The sequence below is a fragment of the Coenobita brevimanus genome, chromosome 63, assembly GCF_032717465.1.
Source record: "Coenobita brevimanus isolate Jiangsu-jjx chromosome 63, ASM3271746v2, whole genome shotgun sequence".
Taxonomy (NCBI): domain Eukaryota; kingdom Metazoa; phylum Arthropoda; class Malacostraca; order Decapoda; family Coenobitidae; genus Coenobita; species Coenobita brevimanus.
Window position 1 is genome coordinate 7,926,067 of NC_137016.1, and position 24,868 is coordinate 7,950,934.

A 24,868-nucleotide genomic window follows, 5' to 3' on the forward strand; every position below is an offset into this window, starting at 1 on the left:
TTTCACCATTTCAGCATACGTGGTTTCCACATCATTTTTGTAGCTTTGGACAGCTTCATTCACCTGTGTTATCTTCTCCTCAGTATCACTGCTTTGGTCTATCAGACTGCTTACTTGCCTAATTGTCTCTGTGTCATTTTTGAACTCTTCCATAACACTCTCGTGATTGACTACTGTACTTGCCATTTCACTCATTTTCTTCCAAAGTGTACTCAATTCCACTGTTAGTTCACTGATGGTTGTGTCTTTCTTGTTGGCCTCCCTTCCTAGTTTTTCTATTTCTTCCTTTTGCAAGTGCATCTGCTTCTTTATTTCATCAATTTCATTTTTGAAAGCCATTTCTAGTTTGTGTACACGTTCAACCAGTCTGTTGTGAGTCTCCACTTCAACAAGTTCTTGGTAGAAATCATCATTTTGTTTTCTACCTTTATCCCTTTTCTTTTCCAAATTTGTTTTACTAAAGTATGTATCCATTTTGCAATACTAAAAGTTAGAGTATGTACTTACATTCCCCGTGCTGCTGTAAACAAACCTCAGCTGACTGAGCGAATTTTTTCGTCTTGGTTCTCTTTTCCGTTTGAACAAGTCTTGTTTAACCTTCTTATTATTTTTTTTCTTTTAATAATAAAAAGATCATTTAGTCTAACCTGGTACAGAGCTTGACTCATACAAAGATACTAATTCAGGTAATGCCACTGGGTGTGTTGGTTTGGTACGGAGTGCCGATGTCGCACGTCTGCCTCCTTTGACTGCCTCTGTGTGTGTGTGTGTGTGTGTGTGTGTGCAGGTGTGCTTGTGCGTAGAACTAAATTTAACACCTTTGATGATCACACGCTAATGTTGGGAAAAAAAAACATGTGATTAAAATTGGCGTGAAAGAACCAGTTACTTCCGATGGGGTAATTCGGTAATCAAGGTGGACTAAGTATTAAGATGATTACCTGGTTGAACTTCTGATCTACATATACCTGAAGCCTCTGTAAATCCCACTAATGTAATGGAGTAAAATAACGTGGGAAACAGAATGTGGTGTGATGTGATAATCTGTAATATATAAGCAAAACAGTATTTCTTCTCTGTGATAAACATGAGAAGTTGTAAGAGGTAAACTTATTAGGATGAGAATCAGGAAAAATTATATTCATCAGTTTAGCCACGTGTGTATACTCTGTGGAAGTTATAGCCAGCAAACAGACCCCCCTTGTCACATGGCTTTTGGTTATATTTCAGCTCAGTCTGGTGTATCGGATAATATTCAGTACTTCGAATACGGAATCAGTACAACCAAACCCCGGGTCACGTCCTGAGCTGCTTTACACCTCTGTTCAAGTTGTAGATAGGGATCAATATTGTTCCCATCCTACCTAAGGCATGGTCAGGACTACCTTTGTTAAAATTTCGTTTTCTTGATAAACCAAAAAAAAAAGTACACACACACACACACACACACACACACACACACACACACACACATTATATATATATATATATATATATATATATATATATATATATATATATATATATATATATATATATATATATATATATATATATATATTAGCAGTGGTTATATAAAACACCCTCGTCTCATTCCAACACTGATACTGAACCACTTAGACAACTACCTAGTCATACTGGTACACATCATAGAAATTCTACACAGCATTCATCAGCTTTCCATCCTCACCACACATACGTAAAACCTTCCATAATCCTTCTCTGTTTACACTGTGATACGATTTCTCCAGATCTATAAATGAAATACACTTCACAATTCTTCTTATACTGTCTCCAGTATCTGCCTTACTGCAAACATTTCATTCACACATCTATCACTCTTAAAACCCCAATATCTTGATTCTCCAGACGTTATGCTAATCTATGCCTTCTCTAGCACGTACTGTACATATGATAGTATATCTAGCTGCATCACTGACGAATCTCATATCTAAGATACTTTGCACTGGTTTCTGAGAAGGCACAATACAAGCACGCTATGTCAGCGGTTCTTATAATTCCTATTATTCCACTGACTTGTGGGTAAGTTGCAATACAATTCTGCATACACTACAACTTTACATCACTTAATATTAGTCCATGAAACAGGCATTTTTACTTTTCGAAAAATGTCCGTGAAGGGATGTGAAAATCATCCACCAGGTGTTATAAACTTTTGCCGGGATAATAAAGGTTTAGGCGTTGTCAGCTGGCCAGCCCCGCACCGCAAAGAGCCAAGCTGAGGACAAGAGCGGCACCCAAACCCTTCGCCGTTAAGGTCCATTTTTCCACCTCTACATCCTGGCGCAGCGGTGGTATTAACAGCGTCGCCTTGGGTCCCGACAGCCTTGAGTGTGCCGCCCTAATTGAGTGTAAACAAAAAGGTGGGCGTTTTAAGGACGTGGGTGATGGAGGGCATTGGGGAGGGGGGAGGAGTTGTGCGTGACCAGGGGATTGAAACCCAGAATTTTGAAAATATTTGACAGAATTTTAAGTTTCGCTCCGCGGGGACGTAAACACTTGTGCTGGTGCCCTTGTTATACGCATGAACACTCGTTTTGTCATAATTCCATAAATTATTCTGTAGGACGAGTTGTACCGCCGAACCAAATACTGTTTTATATGGATAGACAAATGATTTCGGTCACAATATTCAACCTTACATGTGATACGTGGGGGCTCCCACCATCCACCCACTAGATGTTGTGCCACTTGACTACTCTGTGTGATAAAGTATATGTTTTTTTGTTATCAGAAATCACTTACTATGTTGGGTGGTAAACATGTAACCAAGAAAAAGATGCTTAGTTTTCTAGTGGTTACGGCGCTCCAACAGAATCTGGCCTATAAAGAATTTAAATACAAGGGTTGGGTGGGGTTTATTGCTTACACAGGGCTACTCAGGGCGCCACTGGTCATCCGTAACATAAATTTCTAGACTCAGTAACCTAGACAGGGACCTTTACGCTCTTGATGGGAAACTGCAGGTGTAAGGCCACAAAAATAATGAGAAGGTATATTGTTCTTCTTCCACACTTGTTACTGTTTGCAGTATGTGTGTACATTATACCGTGTACATTACATATACGTGTACATTGTATAATCTTACACATTACATACTATATGGAATGTAATTGCATGTTTTTCAAAGTAACTGTTGATTGTAGTGCGCCATAATATTTGTAATGTAGACAAGGGAAATAATCACGGTTGGAAAAGCTTTATAGCCCAATCAGGAAGGTAGAGGCTCGAGGCTAGGTTACCCAGCAAAGACATTTAAAGCAAGAATGACTAGTCGTTAACCCCCGAACGGCACGTAAACAATTACTAAGTTTTATTAACCCTAATATCTTCAATTATTCAAAACAGCAGTTTAAGTCTTAAGAAAATTTTCATCTTAGTTGTCGGACTGAGAAATTTAACGTGAATAGAAGGGAAACGTGGTAAATAAAGCAACATTAATTTTCGTGTAGCCTCCATTGTTTCGAAACATAATCCAGAACCCCACTTATTTTCCTTATTAAAGCGAAAAGTATACTGTGGACGGGTGGGAAAAGTTGCAAATAAGAGCCAGATTTCGTGTACCCTTCGGTTTTCTCAAACAGAACCTCGACGTCCATGTATTTTTCCAATTTCCTCTCAGACAGACAAACAAATAGCATTGTCACACGGCCACAATGAGAAAAGTTTGGTGTACTGCCTCCAACATACCTCCCTCAGCCGCAGATGCGAGGCGGCCGGCAGGAAAAAGTTATAATGCATCTGTCAAACCAAGCTTCAGTTAGCCCAGGCATGACAGCGGATTTACAAAGATATGTTGGCTGGTGTTGTATCTGTCTGCTCTTTATAAGTAATATATAATGGACAAGAAAGAGAATAAGGTGGCAACATATATGGAAAGAAGAAGGAAGACAGGAAGAAGGAAGGAAGAAAAGAAAGAAGGAAGAATGATAGCAAGAAGTCTGAGGAATTAAAAGATGGTGAAGAAGAAAAGAAAGAAATGGAAGAAGAAACGGAAGAAGAAAGAGAAGAAACGAAAGAGGAAGGAGAAAAGGTAGAAATGAAAAGGAAGAGGAAGAAAAGATGAGGAGGAAGACAAGGAAGAAGAGAAAGAGAAGCTAAGGGAAAGGAGAGAAGACGAAAAGGAAGAAGACTAAGAAAAAGATGAAGGAGGGTAAAAGAAGGAATGAGAAGAGGAGGAAGAAGAGGAAGTAGAAGAGTAAGAAGACGAAGAAGAGGTGTAAGAAGAGGAAGGAGAGTGAAAATAAGGAAAAAAGAGGCGCAAGAAGAGGAAGAAGAGAGAGGATGGGTGGACAGGGGAAAACAGGTTCACTGAGGAATAGGTCTGTGGGATAATTAGGTCCACGGCTGAAATAGGTCCATGGGGGATACGTCCTTGAGGGAAATGGACCCAAGTGGAAACCTAGCTCTAATGTGGAAAAAAGGTCCATGGATTAAATAGCTCCATGTGAGAACATTCGTCCATCTGGGGATTTGGTTTTCCCATGGAGAGAAAATTGATCCCAGAAGAATTTGGGATCCATGGAGAAAATAGGTCCCTGGATAGAAAATGGATCCATAGAGAAAACAGCCCTACAGGGAACATACATTAGGTCATCTAAGAGAACACAGATGCAGGAGGAAACATGAGTCCATAATGACAAATAGGTTCAAAGGAGATTATAGGTCTACAGTATGCGTGGGGAAAATGTCCGTGGGATAAGTCTATTGGGGAAAACATTTTCAGGGGGGAAAACGGATCTTTAGTAAAAATATATATATATATATATATATATATATATATATATATATATATATATATATATATATATATATATATATATATATATATATATATATATATATATATATATATATATATATATATATATGTTAACAGGGAAAAACAGGTCTATGGACCAAAAAGATCCAGGTCCATGGGAGATACTAGGCTCTTGGAGGAAAATAAATTCATTGAGAAAATACATCCATGGAGGAAACTAAATCAGTGGAAGAAAGTAGGTCTGAGGGAGAAGTGAGTCCAATGAGGAAAGTAGGTCCATGGAGGAAAATGGGACAATGTGATGAAAATAAGTCGATGGGAGAAGTAGATGGGTGTGGAGATGATCCCTGGAGAATGTAGCCGGAGACAGGCATATGTGCAAGTAATCGTCAGTCCTTTGCACTATCAGGAGCGTAGATGCCTGGAGCTAGGTTACTCATGCCTGATACCTAAGGTGAGAGTGACCAGTCTTTCTCTCTCCTGAATGGTAGTACGTGGTATTAAAGCCTTGTGTTCGTGCGGCCATTGTAGCTGTCACAACCGGTTTCAACCTACGATTTCCTACAGCGTGGTTAATGGAAAAGTATCTAAAAGACCGGTCAAATTGGCAATAAGAAATCACGGTTTAAGTGGGTAATAAATCCCAACCACCCTTGTGGGCCATATCTGGCTGGGACGTCTTAACCCACAAGACCTCATGGCATCATTTGGCTGTATAGTTACCACCCAGTATAGTAAATGGCTTCCTGGTTTACAAGAAACTCAGTGTAGAGTCACCTAAACTAAACTGCCCGACAGTGTAAAGAGGTACGAGGGATAGGGAGGGGACAGGGAAGAGAAAAGGTGTTTGGAGAGGGAAGGTGGAGGGGATGGGGGAGAGACAATAAAGGTTGAAGACAGGAGGTGGAGCGGATGGAGGAGAAAAGAGAAGGTAGAGAGTGAAGGTGGAGGGGATGGGAAAGAAAAAAGGGAGGTTGAAGAGTAGATGGAGGCGTATGGGTGTGAAAGGAAACTACACAAAGAGTTTGGGGGGAGGGGATGCTAAACTGTGTTGGGGGAGAAGACAAGGGAGTTAGGTAGAGGTGAAAAATGAAAAAAGAAGAGGGGAGAGAGAAGGAGGGGATGAAGAGTGGAGACGATGGAGGTGGTGGGATGGGGAGACGCTGTAAGGGCTCGTACACAGTCTCAGTTGAATTGTTAGTCCTAATGCTTAAAGCAGTTCATACTTGCCAGTCTGAGTGTGTGGATGCACTGTTTCCGAGCATCCAGACGCTCAAACCGGCATGTTCGAACCACTTTGTGCTGTTGGACGGACAGTTAAATTTGTGTGTGTGTACGAGCCTTAAAAGGAGAGAGAGATGAAAGAGGGAGAGGACGGAGGCGAGGAGGAGTAAGGAGGGGAGTGAGAAGGGAGGAAGGAGGAAGAAGGCAGAGGGTGGGACGGGCTGGGCAACTCTCGTTTAGTACACTGTTTTTGTCTGAGCGGATGTGTTATTGTGATGGTGGCGCCATTGTAAACTATACTGTGTTGTCTGTTCGCCTCCCAGCACCACCATGACCTGTGTTGCAAGGTGCTGAGGTCAAACTCCGCGTGTTGTAGATACTGAAGCCCCGTGGAGGGCGATGCGGCGCTGGATGGCAACAGGTACAGTCAGGGATAGTTCTGTATTACCCACCTCTCGAGGCACTGGTGTGAGACGGGTGTATGTGAAGCAGCAGCCAGACCTCGTGTGTCTGGTAACTGTGAGTGTGAAGGAGGGGGGAGGCGGAGAATGGGGGGAGAGGAGGGTTTGGTAATAAGTTGGGAATCACATGAAAGTCTGCGATGTATGACTTGGACGGTATGTTTGAGTAATTCAGTAAGGATAGATTACAATATGATGGGAAAAATTACGTGGATGTCTGTAGAGTTAGTGTTGTCAGGAAAGTTAAGGAAGTTTGCTGGGTTTGGACAGAGGTTTGAATGCTTTCATTCCCTCCCGACTTTAACATGAGATGTTTCCCCAGGAGATATTCGTACCAATTTATCGGTCTATCTATCTATCTATCTATCTATCTGTACATAGATAGATAGATAGATAGAAAGATATAATCTATTTCATGCTGACTCGAAAACTAAGCCATTATATAGGCTACATAATATATATATATATATATATATATATATATATATATATATATATATATATATATATATATATATATATGTATATATATATATATAATGGCTTTGTTTTCGAGTCAGCACAAAATAGATCTATATCTTTCTATCTATCTATCTATCTATCTATCTATATATATATATATATATATATATATATATATATATATATATATATATATATATATATATATATATATATATACTGTATATATATACACATCTTATTTATGTCAAATAGCTCTTTTCATCAACACACACCTATGTCGTGGATGTTACGAGTCTCGGCACTAATCATGGTCCACTTCCTCATTGTGGGGATCGAAACCCCTACTTCGCGAGCAATCGCTCGTATGGTGTGCCCAACTTGTCGTAAACCGACTATTCGTCCCCTGAGAGCTAATTGCCGTTGTTGATGATCCATTCTCGGGTCGCGGTCACCTAGTCATGTGCATCGCTGTTGCAGTTTGAGAATACGTCGGACGCATTATCATTGGCTATTGATACTGTGACGTGAGCAACTCTCCAAACCCTCACACCCCCGGCCACCCTCCCTCCCACTCACAGTTACCAGACAAGTGGGATCTGGCTGCTGCTTTATGACTATTCGTCGACCACCAATGCTCCGAACAGTGGGTAATGCGGAACTTTCCCTGACTGTACACACGCACGCTGAGGTGAGTACAGCGAGTCGAGTCTGGTTTGAGTCACTGCTTCGATACGCTGTCTTCGTTATCTTGGGGGCTTCAGAGAGAGAGAGAGAGAGAGAGAGAGAGAGAGAGAGAGAGAGCGACAGACAGACAGACAGACTACGGAAAGCGGGGAGGGGTAAACAGATATGTTTTTCTTTTTTTGTTCCATATTCCACCTTTATTTGTTCATTATCATTAAAAACCTTATATTTATCATTTATTAATATCTATTCCTCCTATTTATCCATTATGCCACCTCTCCATGCCTTCCTTCGTGCTACAAGGGCATCTGGTAGCGCTCATGACTGGAAGGTCACACAGCCATATTGTAGACCTTTGCCTATCGGAACTCTTTTATCTCCAGAACTGCATCTCTCTAGAACTCGCTCCCTTGAGTTGTTTCCCTTCAAACTTTAACCTACAGCTGTTCAAGTCCAACAGTTACAGATTTTTTATGAATGGAGGACGGCAGTAATCTGGTGTATGGATTATTTCTTGTATTCATTTGTTTTTCCTTCCTCTGTTCTTTTATTTAAAAAAAAAAATCATATCACAAACATTTACGAGCTCTGGAACATCATATTCGTCTACATGGTATTATGAAATCAAAACAGTTTGGTGAGTAAGCTCCCTGTCTAATGTCACGCGATCTCCCAAACTCCTCCCATTATCAACACCGCCCCTCTCCGACTCTCCAGTCTCTCCCTCTCTCTCTCTCTCTCTCTCTCTCTCTCTCTCTCTCTCTCTCTCTCTCTAAATTACCTGTCAGTTTTACCTCACTTCTTCCCAGTTAACCCCACCTTTGCCTCACTTCACTCCACCCAGCCACCACCATACTCTCAATACCCTACCTTTCTAATCACACTTAATTTACCTTTACCTCATTTCACCCCAGTCAACGCCACCATTCTGTACCCTACTTCAATCGTCATTTTACCCCTGTCCTCCCTACTCACCCCTACCCACGGCCCCAAAACTGGACCGTGCCCATTCCATACCGTCAAGCCCCATCATACCTACCTTGCCTCACCTTTCGGTTCCACTTGTTCAACCCACCTTTACCTAGTTCTACCTTACTCAACCCCAGTATACTTTACCCTACCTCACCTGTCAGTATTACCATGCTCCTTCCCAGTCAAAGCCACCATTACCCCATCCCACCCCATCCAGCCCCACCATACACCTCACCAAAATCAACCTTGTTGCGCCTGTCACTAATAGATAAAACATGAAGGCAGTGACGCAGCGATTCAAGTTGTTTTCTCACAAACTCGAGCTTTAAAGGAAAACAATTTTAGTACTATTTGTAGATACATCACAGGTTATTAACATTTGATATTAGATGTAAAAAATGAAGGAAGTAAGCAAAATATACCAGAACTCTGTGTTGTTAAAGAACACCTCCTGAATGCTCACGACAGCGTGTTTATTACAGACCCAGCCGACTGGACATGACATCAATGCACCAAACCAACTCTACTGTACACAGTTAAAAAAGAAAAAAAAAACATAAATGGTGGTGGAAACCTTACTGGAGGGGCGTTGAAACCTATGTGTTGCCCTCCCACCCTTAGTCATTAAAACCTGCCTCAGCGTGCAAACTAAAATGCGCTTTAGGTAAAAAGGGCGCCTAAACGGTATCCTGCTTTAAAAGTGTTCGGCAATCATGTGTGGTTCGGCTGTACTCACACGGCCACTGGATGGCTAAAGTAGGTGCTATCATAAAGCAGATTTTTATGTACATGAGACAGGAGACATCCATGAAAATATAAAACAGATTAGCAACTAACACTTGATGATTAAATTAAAACACTTAATAATCCTTAACATCCAAGCTATACACAGTGTAAAGCATGATATTGTAACCCCCTATTATCGAACATTTATAAAAGCAAACATAAAAAAAAAGTCCACCAATTATGCTAATATATCGAAACTAACAAATAATCCTTTCAACACCTCACTCCAGTAGGAAATCTGGAAATACCGCGTTGCTGTCCTTTTATATTTTCAGTATCACGTCCCACCATTCCTAGATTTTTTTTTTTATGTGTCCGACTCTGGGCAAAGGCTTCAGGGCCTATTTCTCGGGGGCAGTTGCCTATCCCAAGGCCCAGTAGTCCTCTTACACGTCCACATGTCACCACTTCGGCGCTAACACCCACCGTCCATATTGAATACATGCTAGGGCTGTCTCATACAGGACTGGTGTATTGGTATTAGCGGGGGTACTTTTACATGTCGGCGGGTCTTCTGGTAGATCAGGAAAGTCTGCTTTTTATGAAATTCAAATCCTTAAACTGTTCCCTGCCCCAGTCGGGATTCGAACCTGGCTCCACTGGGACTGCAGGCCACCTCTCTACCGATTCAGATTACCCTAAACCCTTTCATATTGACCTCTGAGCCATTGTTAAAAAAAAAAAAGAAGTCGGTCCCTTGGCCAACCCTCAACCCCTCCACATACTTTACCCAAAATACAATCACGTTTGCTTTAGTTGTTTCATATTTACACTCAGTCACTCAAGCATCGAACTTTGACCCATGACCTCCATTTTTTACTGGTTGTTCTCAAAATCCACTCACATCTTTCTTGCCTTACCTTCTGCCCTTCCACCAACTCAGGTCAAAGCAAAACTGTTTAAGTTGACCTTGCCATGGCTCTTTGTTCTTTGACTTATTGTTCTCAGAAACTATGGGTCAGTCCCTCGGCTGACCGTCAACCTTCCGCAAAGTTCGGTGAAAATCGGATCAAAACTCTTCGTAGTACGCTACAGTTCGGCTTCTTTGTCACTTACAAGCTTGCAGAAATTGTTGCATGCTGTTCAGTATTAGAGATAAGCATTATGCTGCGATGTTTGTTGACTTTTATGTGAAAAAAAGTACTGGAAATTTTTTTGAATGAGCGTGAAACTATAATTGCATTATTTATGGCACCGTTGCTTCAGGTGGAGCAAATAGAAATAAATTAAATAGAGAAATCAATATCTATCTATCTATCTATCTATCTATCTATCTATATACATCCATCTACTGTCTGTCTATCTATCTATGTATATATCTACTATCTCTCTATCTGTCCATCTATCTATCTATGTATCTATCCATTTATTTGTTTATTTATTTAATTATTTCAACTCTTATCTGTGTTTGTCAACGCTTCGTGTTAAATTGTGAAAAATAACGAGATCTTCTCGAGAATGATATATTCAGGTACAGTGCATTTATGTTATCGTCATCTAAAAAACTGACGTTCATCATATATCTCACTCTTTATATACAGTATCCACGTCTCTGTATACTCAAATACTTGTTATGCATTTAAGTAAGAACAGTGAACTAAGTAGAATTAATATATACAGGCACACATATACATATACATATTTAGTGTTTGTTAGCCTTTGGTTCCTTCCTCCTTGCATTAAAAAAAAAAAAAAAAAAAATTAGCTTCAACCTTGGGAAGTAAATTTTTCTGACATCGATTTAAAGGGTTTCGATGCAAGGCGGTAAAGAATGGGTTTAATGGAGGGAGTAAAAGTGGGCTAACGGCCTTCCCCTGCAGTCTTGGTAAACAGGCGCACAAGAACCGATATAATGGCTGGAGGAGGGAGAAGGTGAGAAAACAGAGAAAGACGCCAGAAAAGAGGGGGAGTATCGTGATATATATATATATATATATATATATATATATATATATATATATATATATATATATATATATATATATATATATATATATATATATATTTTATTGACTGACTCTGGGCATAGGCTTCACAGCCTGCCTTCAAGGCCCAGCAGTCCTCCTACATACAATACACCTCTACATGTCACCACTTCGGCGTTAACACCCACCGTCCATACTGAATACATGCTAGGGTTGTCTCATACAGGACTGGTGTATTGGTATTAGCGGGGGTATTTTTACGACATGTCGGCGGGTCTTCTGGTAGATCAGTAAAGTCTGATATTGACGAAAGTCAAATCCTTAAACTGTTCCCTGCCCCAGCGGGATTTGAACCCGGGTCCGTTAGGACTGCAGGCCAACTCTCTACCGACATATATATATATATATATATATATATATATATATATATATATATATATATACAGAGAGAGAGAGAGAGAGAGAGAGAGAGAGAGAGGACTAAGCGATTCATTAATGAATGAGAAATATTATAACCTAAATCTTTAAAGCATACTCAATTTTCAGCAAGTTATTCATATTTATCTATTACCTGACCCCGCATCCTGTAAAGAGGGACGTATATAAAACTGATATTCTTTATGTTCTGTCCCTATTCAGTAACGACCACGCCTCGCTGTATGTACCCCAACCTCCCCGATATATATTTCAGCCTTTCCCGTCTAAACTGTTCTTGGTCTGGCTCTCATTCTGGCCACAATTAATGCTGCAGACGTTATATTCCATTGTTTATATGTTTTTTGAGGTGCACAAAGTTTGTAGAAAATATGTGGGGTGACCAAAGACGCATGGGGAGTTGGCAAGAGTGGTAAGGGAATGAGAGAAACAGTTAGTGGGGCTAGGAGGTAAGAGAAACTGACTACAGATAAAAGAGCAGGGAATGGTTTGGACACAAAGGGAATAAGGATATGAGAACGAGAAAAAGGAGGAAAGTGAAAACAGTGTTGTAAAATAATAATCGGAAAAGAAGAGAAGTAAAGAAAGCGGGAAGAAACTGCTTCTGAATGGAGTAAAGAAAGATAAGGCGAACATGAAGACACCGGAGGATTTAAGATGGAGGACAGTATGTAGTGGGAAGGAGCATCGACAAATATATATCACATTTCTGTGAGACGGTATTATGTGATGGGTGAGAGGAATGTAGGTGGGGGATGGCTTACTCCTACAGTGAGTTTGCAAACATAATTTATAAGTAAAACCATTTTTAAGATATCTTGTTAGGTAACTAAGAGGTCCTGCGTTAAGCAATACACTCATATGAATGTAGTTTCACAGATTTTATTTTTAATTTTTCTACTGAATTGTTCACCCCAAATAATTATCAATAACCATTTTTAAGATTCATTTTTGCTTCATGACAAAATGGAACAAATCTGCACCAACAATCAACTTTTTTACAGGGAGCAGATTTCTGTGTCACATCCGCGAGCAAATCAGCTCTAGGTGGGCGTCGAGAGTGGGATGCTGGGTGAAAGAGACAAGGCAGACCAGGATCTAGAAAGAGCATTATGGCAGTGGAGTGTATTAGGAAGGGTGTATTGTCCTGGGAAGAGTGAAATGTGATGCTTTCGGATCTTCTTCTTTGGGATTATCCCGCAGAAGACTAGGCGTCGGACGTTAATATATAATAAAAACTGAAAATATATGACAGAGCTAACGTATTGTGAACGATGCAGGAGGAGGAGGAATTGAGAGTATTAGCTGTCAAAGAATGGTACCTCAGAACTGCCAGTGTCGTGTATAGGAGGGATAGACGGTCAAAAGATTAATTCATTGACCCCTGCAGCCCAAAGATGTCATGTGTAGTTTGTTCTTGCATATCCAGACGATTGCATCAAACTCAGGAAAGACTTTTTGTAATTAAGATGTTGGAGGTCACATCGTACCCCTTCACTTCGATAAATCCCTACTATGATGTTTGTAATATTATAATTGTAACAGCATTATAACTAATACGTCACTATAACGAAGTAGAGTGATATGGAGGGAGAGGTGGTAAAAAAGTAGAGGAAGTTAATGATTTTTGTCCCAAACTCAGTGACCACGATGGACTCCCAGCTAAGTAAAATTATTAGGATATGACAACGTTCATATTTCAATGGTGTCCTTGGACTGGAGACGTTAACCCCTTCAGTACGCTACGTTTATCTCTATCTGTATGTGTGCATGTATGTATGTATGTATGTCCGTCTATCATTATCTCTCTACTTATCAATATATCTCTATTTATAGCCAGACACCATAATCCCGTAAAGGGTGGCCACAGACAAATCATCTCCATGTCGCCTTGCCCTCTACCATTTAGCTACCCTCCCTCCAACTCACATCCCTTTAACATATCCCTCCTCTCCCTCCCTCCAGCTAATCCTCTCTCCTCCCCCTCTAGCACAACATGGTATTAATCTTATTCCTACTACCTACACACAATCTAATTTTCAACTTAGGGGAAAACTCATGGATCGAAGGGATTAATATAGGATTTTTCTTTCCATTGAGGTAAGAAAAAACTCAGGTTAAAAAATACTGTCTGGAAATAGGAAGAATATGATAAAAAACAGACGTCAGTGTATGAAAATGGTCAGTCGAATGTGTCTGTCATTTTAAGAGGTCATTGACAGGGTAAGGGATGCAGGGGGGGGGGCAGAGAGGTCATTCTAGGTCATAAGAGGGGAATGACACCCCAGACTGACAGGTCTGATGAGTTTCCCCCAAATTTACTTTGCTGAAGTCCATAAAAGATGAGTTTTGTGACAGGTAAATGAGAGAGAGAGAGAGAGAGAGAGAGAGAGAGAGAGAGAGAGAGAGAGAGAGAGAGAGGCTGCATATCTAGCTTTGGGGAGACTTTTCGAACTACTACAACTGCTACAACTACTACTACTACTACTACTACTGTTACTGCTACTACTTAGTAGTTGTAGCAGTAGTAGCACTAGTTGTAGTAGTAGTAGTAGTTGCTGTTGTTGTTGTCGTAGTTGTCGTTGTTGCCCTTGGGGCATCTGAAATGTGAAATCAGTCCACCGTCTTCCTTTCGAGGGATAGGGAGGGAGGGGAGGAACGTTTGTATAACTAGGCAGCAGAGTCGCTTGGTTATATCGGTGTCACCACATGAAGGAGTCCCTTTGCATTACCCACCTTTTCGAAATGTATTTGTTAGATGTAGCCCTCATTAACCAGTCCACTATGAAGGGGTCTCCTATGCTGGATACAAGAGCCTTACTTTGCCTAGAACAAAAAGAAAAAGATGTCCCAGAGTTATGTGAATTCAGAAACGAGGCTGAAATGGGACAAGAAAGCCTCACTCCTTGTACTGGTGCAGTTACTTGGTGATCCTGCCGCCCACCACTTGCGTTGCAAACAATCATGTGGCTTCTAGGCGACGAGAAGGGAGATTCTAATTGTGATTTCCTTTCTCTTTAGATCCATGTCTTGAAACATACTCTAGACCAGAGGATCCCTGTCTATGGCAGAGTACATTAGGGTTTTGCCAGTAGCATAAAGCAAGTTGTAAACATTACCCATTCCTCAGTAACGGGAAACAAGTCTACTCATAAATATAAATGTTTTAAATGCACTTGCCGTGTACATTTCCCCTTTAACACACTGCACCGGCATTAATACAGCTATTATGAATGGAATGCTGCATAGTTATACAAAATTCCCAAACTGAGTACTCCTATATTTTACTGATTTTTCAGAATGCAAGGACATTACTAGATATTACGGAAACATATTAATATTAGATAATAGTCTGTTTATGAGTGTAATTATCCTCTGTTCAATATCATTTACGTAAACATATTAATATTATCTAGTGGTCTGTTAATGAGTGTAATTATCGTGTGGTCCTACTCATTTACAAACAAGTAACTATAGTATAGTCATTGTCACACGGTGGTAAGCATCTACAAAGAAAAAAAAATCAGGTAATAATCGAACTGAGAGAAAAAAATGGCAACTCCAACTCCTAATTTGTTCCCTATGTACACTTAATCTACCCCATGTGTACTCTAGATCGACCCCATGTGTACTCTTGATCTACCCCATGTGTACTCTTGATCTACCCCATGTGTACTCTTGATCTACCCCATGTGTACTCTTGACCTACCCCATGTGTACTCTTGGTCTGCCCCATGTGTACTCTTGATCTACCCTATGTGTACTCTTGATCTACCCTATGTGTACTCTTGATCTACCCTATGTGTACTCTTGATCTACCCCATGTGTACTCTTGATCTACCCCATGTGTACTCTTGATAAACCCATGTGTAATCCTGATCTACCTCATGTGTACGCTTGTTCTCCATGTGTACTCTTGATCTACCTCTTGTGTACTCTTGATCCACCCCATATGCGCTCTATGTATACCTCAAGTGAAAGGCAAGTGGTTAGAAAAGTGACCTGCTGTCTTAAAGGACCTGACTTCAATCCCAGGCCGAACAAAGAATAGTCTGATGATACAAGTTACAAAGAGTTTACTGACCTTGCACAAGACCCACTGACAGGCCTTAATTACACCTCCACGCACACCATCACGCCAATCCTGAATGGGAAAAACTTGGTATTTATTCAATATGGACGGTGGGTATGAACGCCGAAGTGGTGACGTGGGAAGGTGTGCTAGTAGGAGGATTGCCGGGCCGTGGGGAACGAAATAGACAGGCTATGCTCAGAGTCGGACACACACACACACACACACACACACACACACACACACACACACACACACACACACACACACACTGGAAATCAGGGTCTGTAGTATGATGATGATGATGATGATGATAATGATGATGGTGATGACATACAACTCAATCATATTTACCCGGCAATAACGTAACTATGGCAGAAATAACCGTGTTTCGCCACTGCATGCAATAACACTTTGATAACTGCCATATCGCCCCTTTGACAACTACCGTACGCCAACAATGACACAGTGGCTACAATCAACGTGAAATACGAGACCCTGTTTTCACAATTAAGGTGCTTTTGAACTTTTCCATTGTGACATGTGCCGCTAAACACGCCTTTCAGAGGACATATTTTCCGTTGTACTCAATCTACCATCGGAACTTTTTCATCGAGTCTGTTCAGTTACATAGAGGTACATACATAGCAAGTATAGCTAACAGGAGGCCTATTGATCCGTAGAGAGAATATCTGTTAAAAAAAAATAAAAAAAAGCTACCCTACTGAAATCTGAAAAATATTTAAGAGAAAATGATAGATAAAAAAAATCTAACAATAAGCATTTACTCAGGCTCTATCTAACCCCTTTTGTACTAAGAATATATCCTTAATTGAGTAAAACCATCTGAAGACAGCATTGAAAAATAGTTATATTTAAATGCATCATAGCCTTTGAAATAAGTAAATGTTGTGTGAAAATAGCTTTGACATAATATCAACTACTTGCTGAACAATATTATGCTTTGACTGAGTTGCATATAAGGAAAATAACAAGGAACATTTCAAACTGTGAAATAATGAACGGACTTCGATATCCTACATTCCTTACTTACGGCAAAATCGAAACATAACCTTTGTTCAGTAAGTACTTGATGTAATGTCAAAGCTATTTACAAACAATATTTTCTGTTTTAATCGTGATCTGTGATAATACTAAGAAAATTATCATTCTTCGTGTTTTGAACCTTCTTGCATCCCGAGACTTACTAGTGACCAGTAACCTTGTCTAGAGGTTAAGAAACATTAAGAGAAGGTCCATCATTTTTGTCGTTTGTTTATCTTGCTACAGATTCAGTTCAAGCAGTTCCATTGGCCCTGTTTGTGTTTATTATACGGGACTAGAGCCCACTTGTATAGGCTAAGAAGAACTCTATCGCCACTTCAGTCATACCCAAGGACACTTGAAGCAGAGTGTTACATCTGCCTTATGTTCTTGCTAATCATGTAATATTGCCCACACTTACTTCACTTTTTTGTGGCTGTAACATTCAGTGCAGCAAGTTACCTTAGAAGTGCTTGAGGAGTTATGTGAAGAAATACAAGGGCAAATGAAAAGATTCGTGAAGAATGTGTTCTAGATCTTTTGGAGAAACTAGCCAGAAACACTAAGTTGGTTCGGCCGCCTGGATCGAATGGAGAATGAGATTTTGACCAGAAGAGTATAATTATGAGTGTGGCGTGGGTCGGAGGAGTAGGAGAGTGAGCCCCGGAACGAAATGGAGAAAATTGCGAAATTATGCAAGGGTGCGTGATGCACTGGGAGGAGGGATCGTTACTGTGTAGGGAAGAAAATATTTTAAGGTTTTTCAGTCGAGGCTACCGCTTAAAGGATGCAGTTAATATGGCTACAATAATTATACAACAGCAATTATGTTTTTTGTAAGCTCATTCTTCCTCTAAAATGGTTCTATAGAAATAATTTAGTTCTGTGTAGTAGTAGTAGTAGTAGTAGCAGTAGCAGAAGTAGCAGGATTAGTTACAACCCCATGCTAAGCTGAATGTAAACCCGGTGGACTGCAGGCTAAAGTTCCTCTGCACAGGCAATTCAACTTCCTCGTTTTGGAGGATAGGGAAGGAACTGAGAAACGTTTTCATAACGAGATAGTTGATAACCTTGGTTAGTATCGACGCCACCACATGAAGGCGTCCATCTTTACTGTGTCTAAAGCAACTGTGCATCTAATAAGAAAGAATACTGTGAAAATTACTTGTCCAGTTTACGGTGACACCAATTTAGAAGATTAAAAATACCAGTAAAGCACACACACACACACACACACACACACACACACACACACACACACACACACACACACACACACACACACACACACACACACACACACACACACACATTCATGCGCGCACTTCCCTATTAATGTGACAGCTACAGCGCCAGAGCATGACCCTGCACTACACATGTATATCAGTTAGGAGGAGACAGTGCCGTGGACGTGTGTGTGTGTGTGTGTGTGTGTGTGTGTGTATGAGCTATGTAACGCTCCCTTACCCCTTACCCAGCACTGACGTCAGGCTGGCTGCTGTAATTTCCTAGGACTAATTAAAGTGCCTAAGCCATCTCCCTGAGGCGGAGGAACTTGACTGTGGGAAATGTGGGTAATAATATCCTGCTTTGCCCACACATGACCTTGACCCCTTCACTACGAGGGCACACACACACACACACACACACACACACACACACACACACACACATACAAAAAAAAAAGTTGTTTGGTCATGAGTGAGAATTTTGAAACAAATATCCTGCACTGCCCACGCATGACTAAGTCCATTACTACAGCAGGACACACACACACTCACACACACACACACACACACACACACACACACACACACACACACACACACACACACACACACACACACACACACACACACACACACACACACGGAAAATACGGTTGTTTGGTAATGAGAGTGAGAATGTTGAAACTAATACCCTGCATTGCCCACGCATGACTAAGGTCATTGCTACAACAGGACACACACACACACACACACACACACACACACACACACACACACACACACACACACACACACACACACACACACACACACACACACACACACACACACACACACACATACACACACAGTCAATAAGGTGATATGGTGATGACGGTGTGACATGTTAACAATACGAGTACTTGGATTGGTCTCTCACGACCCTAATCCATTCCATCATTATACGGTGCATCTCCAGACGATTTTTCTCCACTTACGATGGATCTGTACTAATGAAGGGGTTGATTAAAGGTATATCTAACCCCTCCAGACCAAGAAGTCTCTCTTAAGGTGACATAAATCGTCTGGTAAGGACAAGAATATAGGACAGATGACATACTCGAGGTGATGTAGGTAACATTTTCGTCTGCCATAACCCTCAGACCTACCCCCACATCCTCCCAGTACAGTTACATCACTTTTGCCTCGATCTTTCTAACACCGGGTAATTTGCGTCAGCTTAGGAAGGATCTTTAGCTTAGGAAGGATCTCTAGTAGTGATGAGGACAATTAAGCCCACCTCTAAATTCTTCAGCCAGGAATAATCCCTCGTAATCTGAGTGAAATACAGGTGTCTAATTATAGTACCATGGATATACTCGTAATTCGTCTTCATTACGCTCAAATAGCTATGCTTATGAACATCAGCTCATATGAGGAAGAATAGAATTAAATCCCATTATTATTCTGATGGGGAAATGGAGGGTGTCCCTAACCTTGTCACTACATGGGCTGTTTTTTAACTTCTATGTAATTAGCAGAGTTATGAGTTGATTGGTTAAGCAGATAGAGAGATAGATAGATAGATAGATAGATAGATGGATGGATGGTTAGCTGGTTAGGTAGATGATTAGTTCAGATTTCTCTCTATCGTCAGCACAAGCATCATTAAGACAGATAACCACGATGGTCTTAAGACTGAGTAGGAGAGACTCTGTGACCTTTACCTCCCTTATCTCTCCTGTGTGTGTGTGTGTGTGTGTGTGTGTGTGTGTGTATGTGTGTGTGTTATTTTCGTCCATTTTATCCTTCCTGACCTACAAATTGTATTATCTAAACACATGCTATTTCCTATAAACATCTCAAACATCCAGTGAACACAACATACAAATTTCCCCACTCAGACAAGCAAGTGTGGGAGTCAAATTAAACGCGGCTGCAGGACATTTGGCATGAGACCCACATTTCTGCCACGTCACTTTGTTTACATATACTAAACAACTTTATCACCTCGCCATTCTTTGTTGTGGTTATTTTTTGTGTGTCTGTTATTGCTACATTCTTGCTGTCGTCACTAGGGTTGGAATTGCGTCACATGGTGTTGGGTACGCGTGAGATTAAAACCGCCACAATATTTTATAAAATTCGTGGTTTCTCTCATATTTACGACTAACGTCAAAGAAATCTACTAAACTGAGGAGAGATCAAGGGCACCGCAAATATTTAATACTTCTTCCATTATCGTTTTGACTAAATATAGAGAGCTTGATATTCTATTCCAGTTTGCAAAGGAGCATTTTATTCAGCTTAAACAAACTTATCGCTGCCAAAGGGATGCTCATAGTGTACTGTAGCATAAGACACATCGCTGCATCTCTTCCTTAGCGATTCAGTTTGGGTAGTACATGTCAATCTTCTTTTGTTTGTTGTGCATATTGTTTTTAATTCATAATTTGCATCAGTAACATGTGTAGGATAAATCACTAATGAAGAGGCATCACGACATCTTGAAACCCACTTGAAATAAGACCCTAATTTATTTCAGCTACATAGAGTACGTTTGAATATTCGAAGCTGCTGTTGCTGTTTCTATTTAGACCTCTTTCAAAATAATATTCAATTAACCCCTTCAGGCCGAGTACGAGATTTTTTTTATTAATTCTTCACACAACCCCAGACGATTTTATTCAGCATGGGAGAGACATTTCTGCTAAAGAGGGGCAGAAATAGTCCCTACTCATTCAAAACCAGGTGTTTCTCTATAAGCTGAATAAAATAGTCTGGAGATAATTAAAATAAATTAAGGCAAAAATCATTCCCTTGTTTCTCAGTCTGTACACCTTGTCCATCTCTCTCTCTCTCTCTCCTCACCCCCCAACCTTTCCCTCTCTCGACATCTTTTCATTTACCTACCTTCATAATGTTCCTTCTCATTTTCTGCTTTAACACTTTTCTTTCTCCCTCACTACCTACGTCACCTCAGTCTCCCTCTTCCTCCGTACCTCCTCTATCACAGGGGTGTAATGGGGGAGGGGTCTGGGGGAGCTGCTGACCCCCCCAGGACTAGGAAATTGTGTCTTCTTCGGGATTTTTCCAGGCAGATCCTCCTGTTGATGTAGTTAAAAGAAAGAATGACGGCTAAAACTATTTGAATCCTCACATAAATAAAAATGTATTATTCTTAATATGTGAAGGTCAACTGAGATAATTTATTCTGGTTTGCTCTGGTACATTAATCCTTACCCAGTATCAGTTTTTATATATATAGAGATGTGAACTTAATATTTTACACATATAAATTAGTTACACATAGATTATATCTTAGATTTACTCCTATTTGTGTACTATGCGTATTTAACACTACATACTGAAATATTCCAGCATCAGGCTTTCAGTACTGTTTTCTAATGAAGCTTGAGATAATTTAGTTATCAACATATTCCACTGTCTGTTCGTCTAAATATTTGTGTTATTTTATATGTGTGGGCATACGGAGTTATTTGGAGATTAAGCCAACTTCAAGTATTTTCAGGGCACAATATTTCCATCCTAACAGCGAAATTCCATCCCGTACACTTTGTCTGTCGTCCTCTCCTTCTGTTTCTTTCCGTTTATCTTCCACTTCCTGTACACTTCCCTCTGCCTCTCCCTCTATCTGCTTCTCCCTTATCTTTCCCTTTACCTTCCATATTTTGTCCTCGCTCTACACCTTCCCCAACTCTTTCCATCTCTTCACTCTCCCCCCCTCCCTACATCTCTCCTTCTCTTCCATTTTCATCGCCTTTCCTTCCTGCCTCCTCCCCGCCTCCCCGTCGCCATTCCAGGAGCAGACGGAGCTTCGCGTCGACTTCACAATTTCACACTTATGGGCGTCACATGGAGAGGTCTGGTTGGGAGAACTTCTCTCTCTCTCCCTCTCTCTCTCTCTGTCTGTCTCTCTGTCTCTCTCTGTCTCTCTCATACTGCTTAGTAGTATCGGTAGCAGTGTTCTTAGCAGTAATAGTAGTTGTATTAACAGTAGCAGTAGTAGTGTAGAAGTAGTAGTAGTAGCAGCAGTAGTAGTAGTAGTACTAGTAGTAGTACTAGTGGTAGCAGTAGTAGTGTAGAAATAGTAGTAGTAGCAGTAGTATTAATATTAGTATTAGTATTATTATTATTATTATTATTATTAGTAGTAGTAGTAGTAGTAGTATTGGCAGTAGTAGTAGTAGTAGAAGTAGTGGTAATTTCATTTCATTTCGTAATACGGGTATAATTACATAGTTTGATAATATCATTCTATATTATATACAATACCTGCTATAGATATGGTTCTAAATACATTAGCAGTAGTGCTCACTCATAACAATTCCAATTTTAACCCGCTGATATAAACTGTATGCAACAAAGTACATCACCCACAGCATCCCTCTACACAGTTACCATTGCTTCAATCTACTATCATTACTCTTTTTCTTGTCTACAGAGACATGTAGCCCATGTACGCATAAGCGGAAGTTGACTGACGATCGTTAAAATATTCAGTAAAAAATAATTTTAGAAGAACAAAAGCAAAAATAAGAATTTAAATGCCTAATAAAAAGACAATGACTTTCTAAATCATAATAAAAATAATACTAAAATGTTTAATTTAAAACAATAGTCTTCAAAACCAATATTTGGAAAATATATATACTTTAAAAATATTGTACCCAATTCATTAAAATTTTGCTTAAAAAGAAAGTTATAAAAATAAGTCATATATTAGTAGTAGTAGTAAATAATCCTAGTTGTAGCTGTAGCCTGATTAAAAGAAAAAAAAAAAAAAGGTTTATCACAGCGAAGGGTTTAATCCATTGTTATACCTCGACATATGTAACGAAAGAATTAATGATGATGATTACCCTCCTTTTGGGGGCATGTGGGGAGAATGGAGGGTGACAGCTGAGTGTGGAGGGTGAGTTAGGAACGCTAATGGTACTTTTGCTAGAGGAAGACAGAAAAAGACTTGGGACGAGGTCATACAGTGTGACTCCAAGGATAAGGGGCTGAATAGAGAAGCTCCTGCAAATTTGGCTGCGTGGAGAGCCGCCATTAGGTGAAAAGGGCAGACGCGTGCAAGCATGTTAGAGACTTTGGAAACGAAATCAAGTTGAGTTAGGACTATTAAGTTATGCAAAATCCATTCATATTAAGTAAGGTACAGTTGTGGAAAATAATACCTTTAGACATTTTACTCCATGTATTATGAAATTTTGGCATAATATTCTAAAAAGTCTGATAAGCTCCGAAGACTGTCCCCCTGGTTTTAGAAAGTCCTTGTTCACTGTCTCGTTTTTTATCGTAAGGAAGTACATTGATATTAATGTCTTCAGGTGATCCATTTGTCGCCTTCTCGTCCAGTCTCGTTCATTACCATCAGTTCACATCGATTAAGGTCAGGTCAGACTTATTTAAGACCCGTTATGTCAGTTCAGGACAATTCATGCTGCCTAAGTTTCATTCGGAGCTTTCACGCCCATTTTGGCCCAGTCAGATCAGTTCAAGATCATTTAGGTCCCCGCTGGCGCCAAGTCTGGTTTATCAAGTCCATATCGAATCCAGTCAGACTCCTTACCATTTTGGCTCGGTCACATCATTTAGGTCAGTTATGGCCATTGCGGTCACTGCAGGTCATTTTATGGTCAGTTTGGTTGATATAGACCCATCCATGCTGCCCACAGGGCCAACCAGGCAGCTTTGCTATCACAACCTTCTTTCTGGGGTCTTTCAGGGACGCTCCACTAGCGATCTTCTCACCCACCTTTCAGACTCCTGGTCATCATCCTTTCGGGACTTCTGCGAAAACTTTGCCATTGCACTTGACATCTCAAAGGCTTTCGATCGAGTCTGGCACAAATCTTTAATTTCTAAACTGCCGTCTTAAGGTTTCTATCCTTCTATCTCTGCCTTCATCTATAGCTTCCTTTCTGGTCATTCTATTGCTGCTGTTGTAGACAGCGACAGTTCTTCTCCTAGATCTATCAACACAGGTGTTCCTCATGCTCTGTCCTATCACCAACTCCCTTCCTTTTATTCATCAATGATCCACTAAGCTGCACATCTAACCCTATCCACTCGTACGCTGATAATTCCACCCTTCACCTTTCCAGTCGCTTCCCGCAACGTCCACCACTGCAGTTACTTCAACATACAAGGGTTGAGGCTATGGCACACCTATGTCTGACCTGACTCGTATCTCTGACTGGGGTAAAAGTAATCTTGTTTTTAATGCGTCAAAAGCTCAGTTTTTACACCTATCAGCCTGACAAAATCTTCCACAGGAATAGCCGCTAATCTTTAATAATATCCAACTCAATCCTGCATCATCCTTGAACATGCTTGGGGTTTCATTCTCTCGGGCTTTATCTTGGAAAGATCATATCACATCTCTTCTAAATCTGCTTCCTAGAGATTGGGTGTGCTAAGCCGACTCAGAACTTTCTTTTCCCTTGCACAGTTGTTGAATTTATACACGGTTTTTATTCTCTCCTGTGTAGAGTAGCTGTATGTGTGGAGTCTCCCCACATACAGCTCTTTTTAATAGGGTGGAGTCAAAGGCTTTTAGTCTCATTAACTCTCCTCCTCCTACTGACTCCCTTCAGCCTCTGCCTCATCGCCGCACTGTTGCATCTTAATCCATTTTCTATCGCTACTTCAATGGTCACTGCTCCTCTGAACTGTCTGCTTGCAACTCTTCACCTCTACGACGGGTACGTAGCACTCGTCTAGCAAACAAACTCTCATCCCTTTTCTGTCCAACTCTCTAATGCAAGAGGTAACCGTTACTC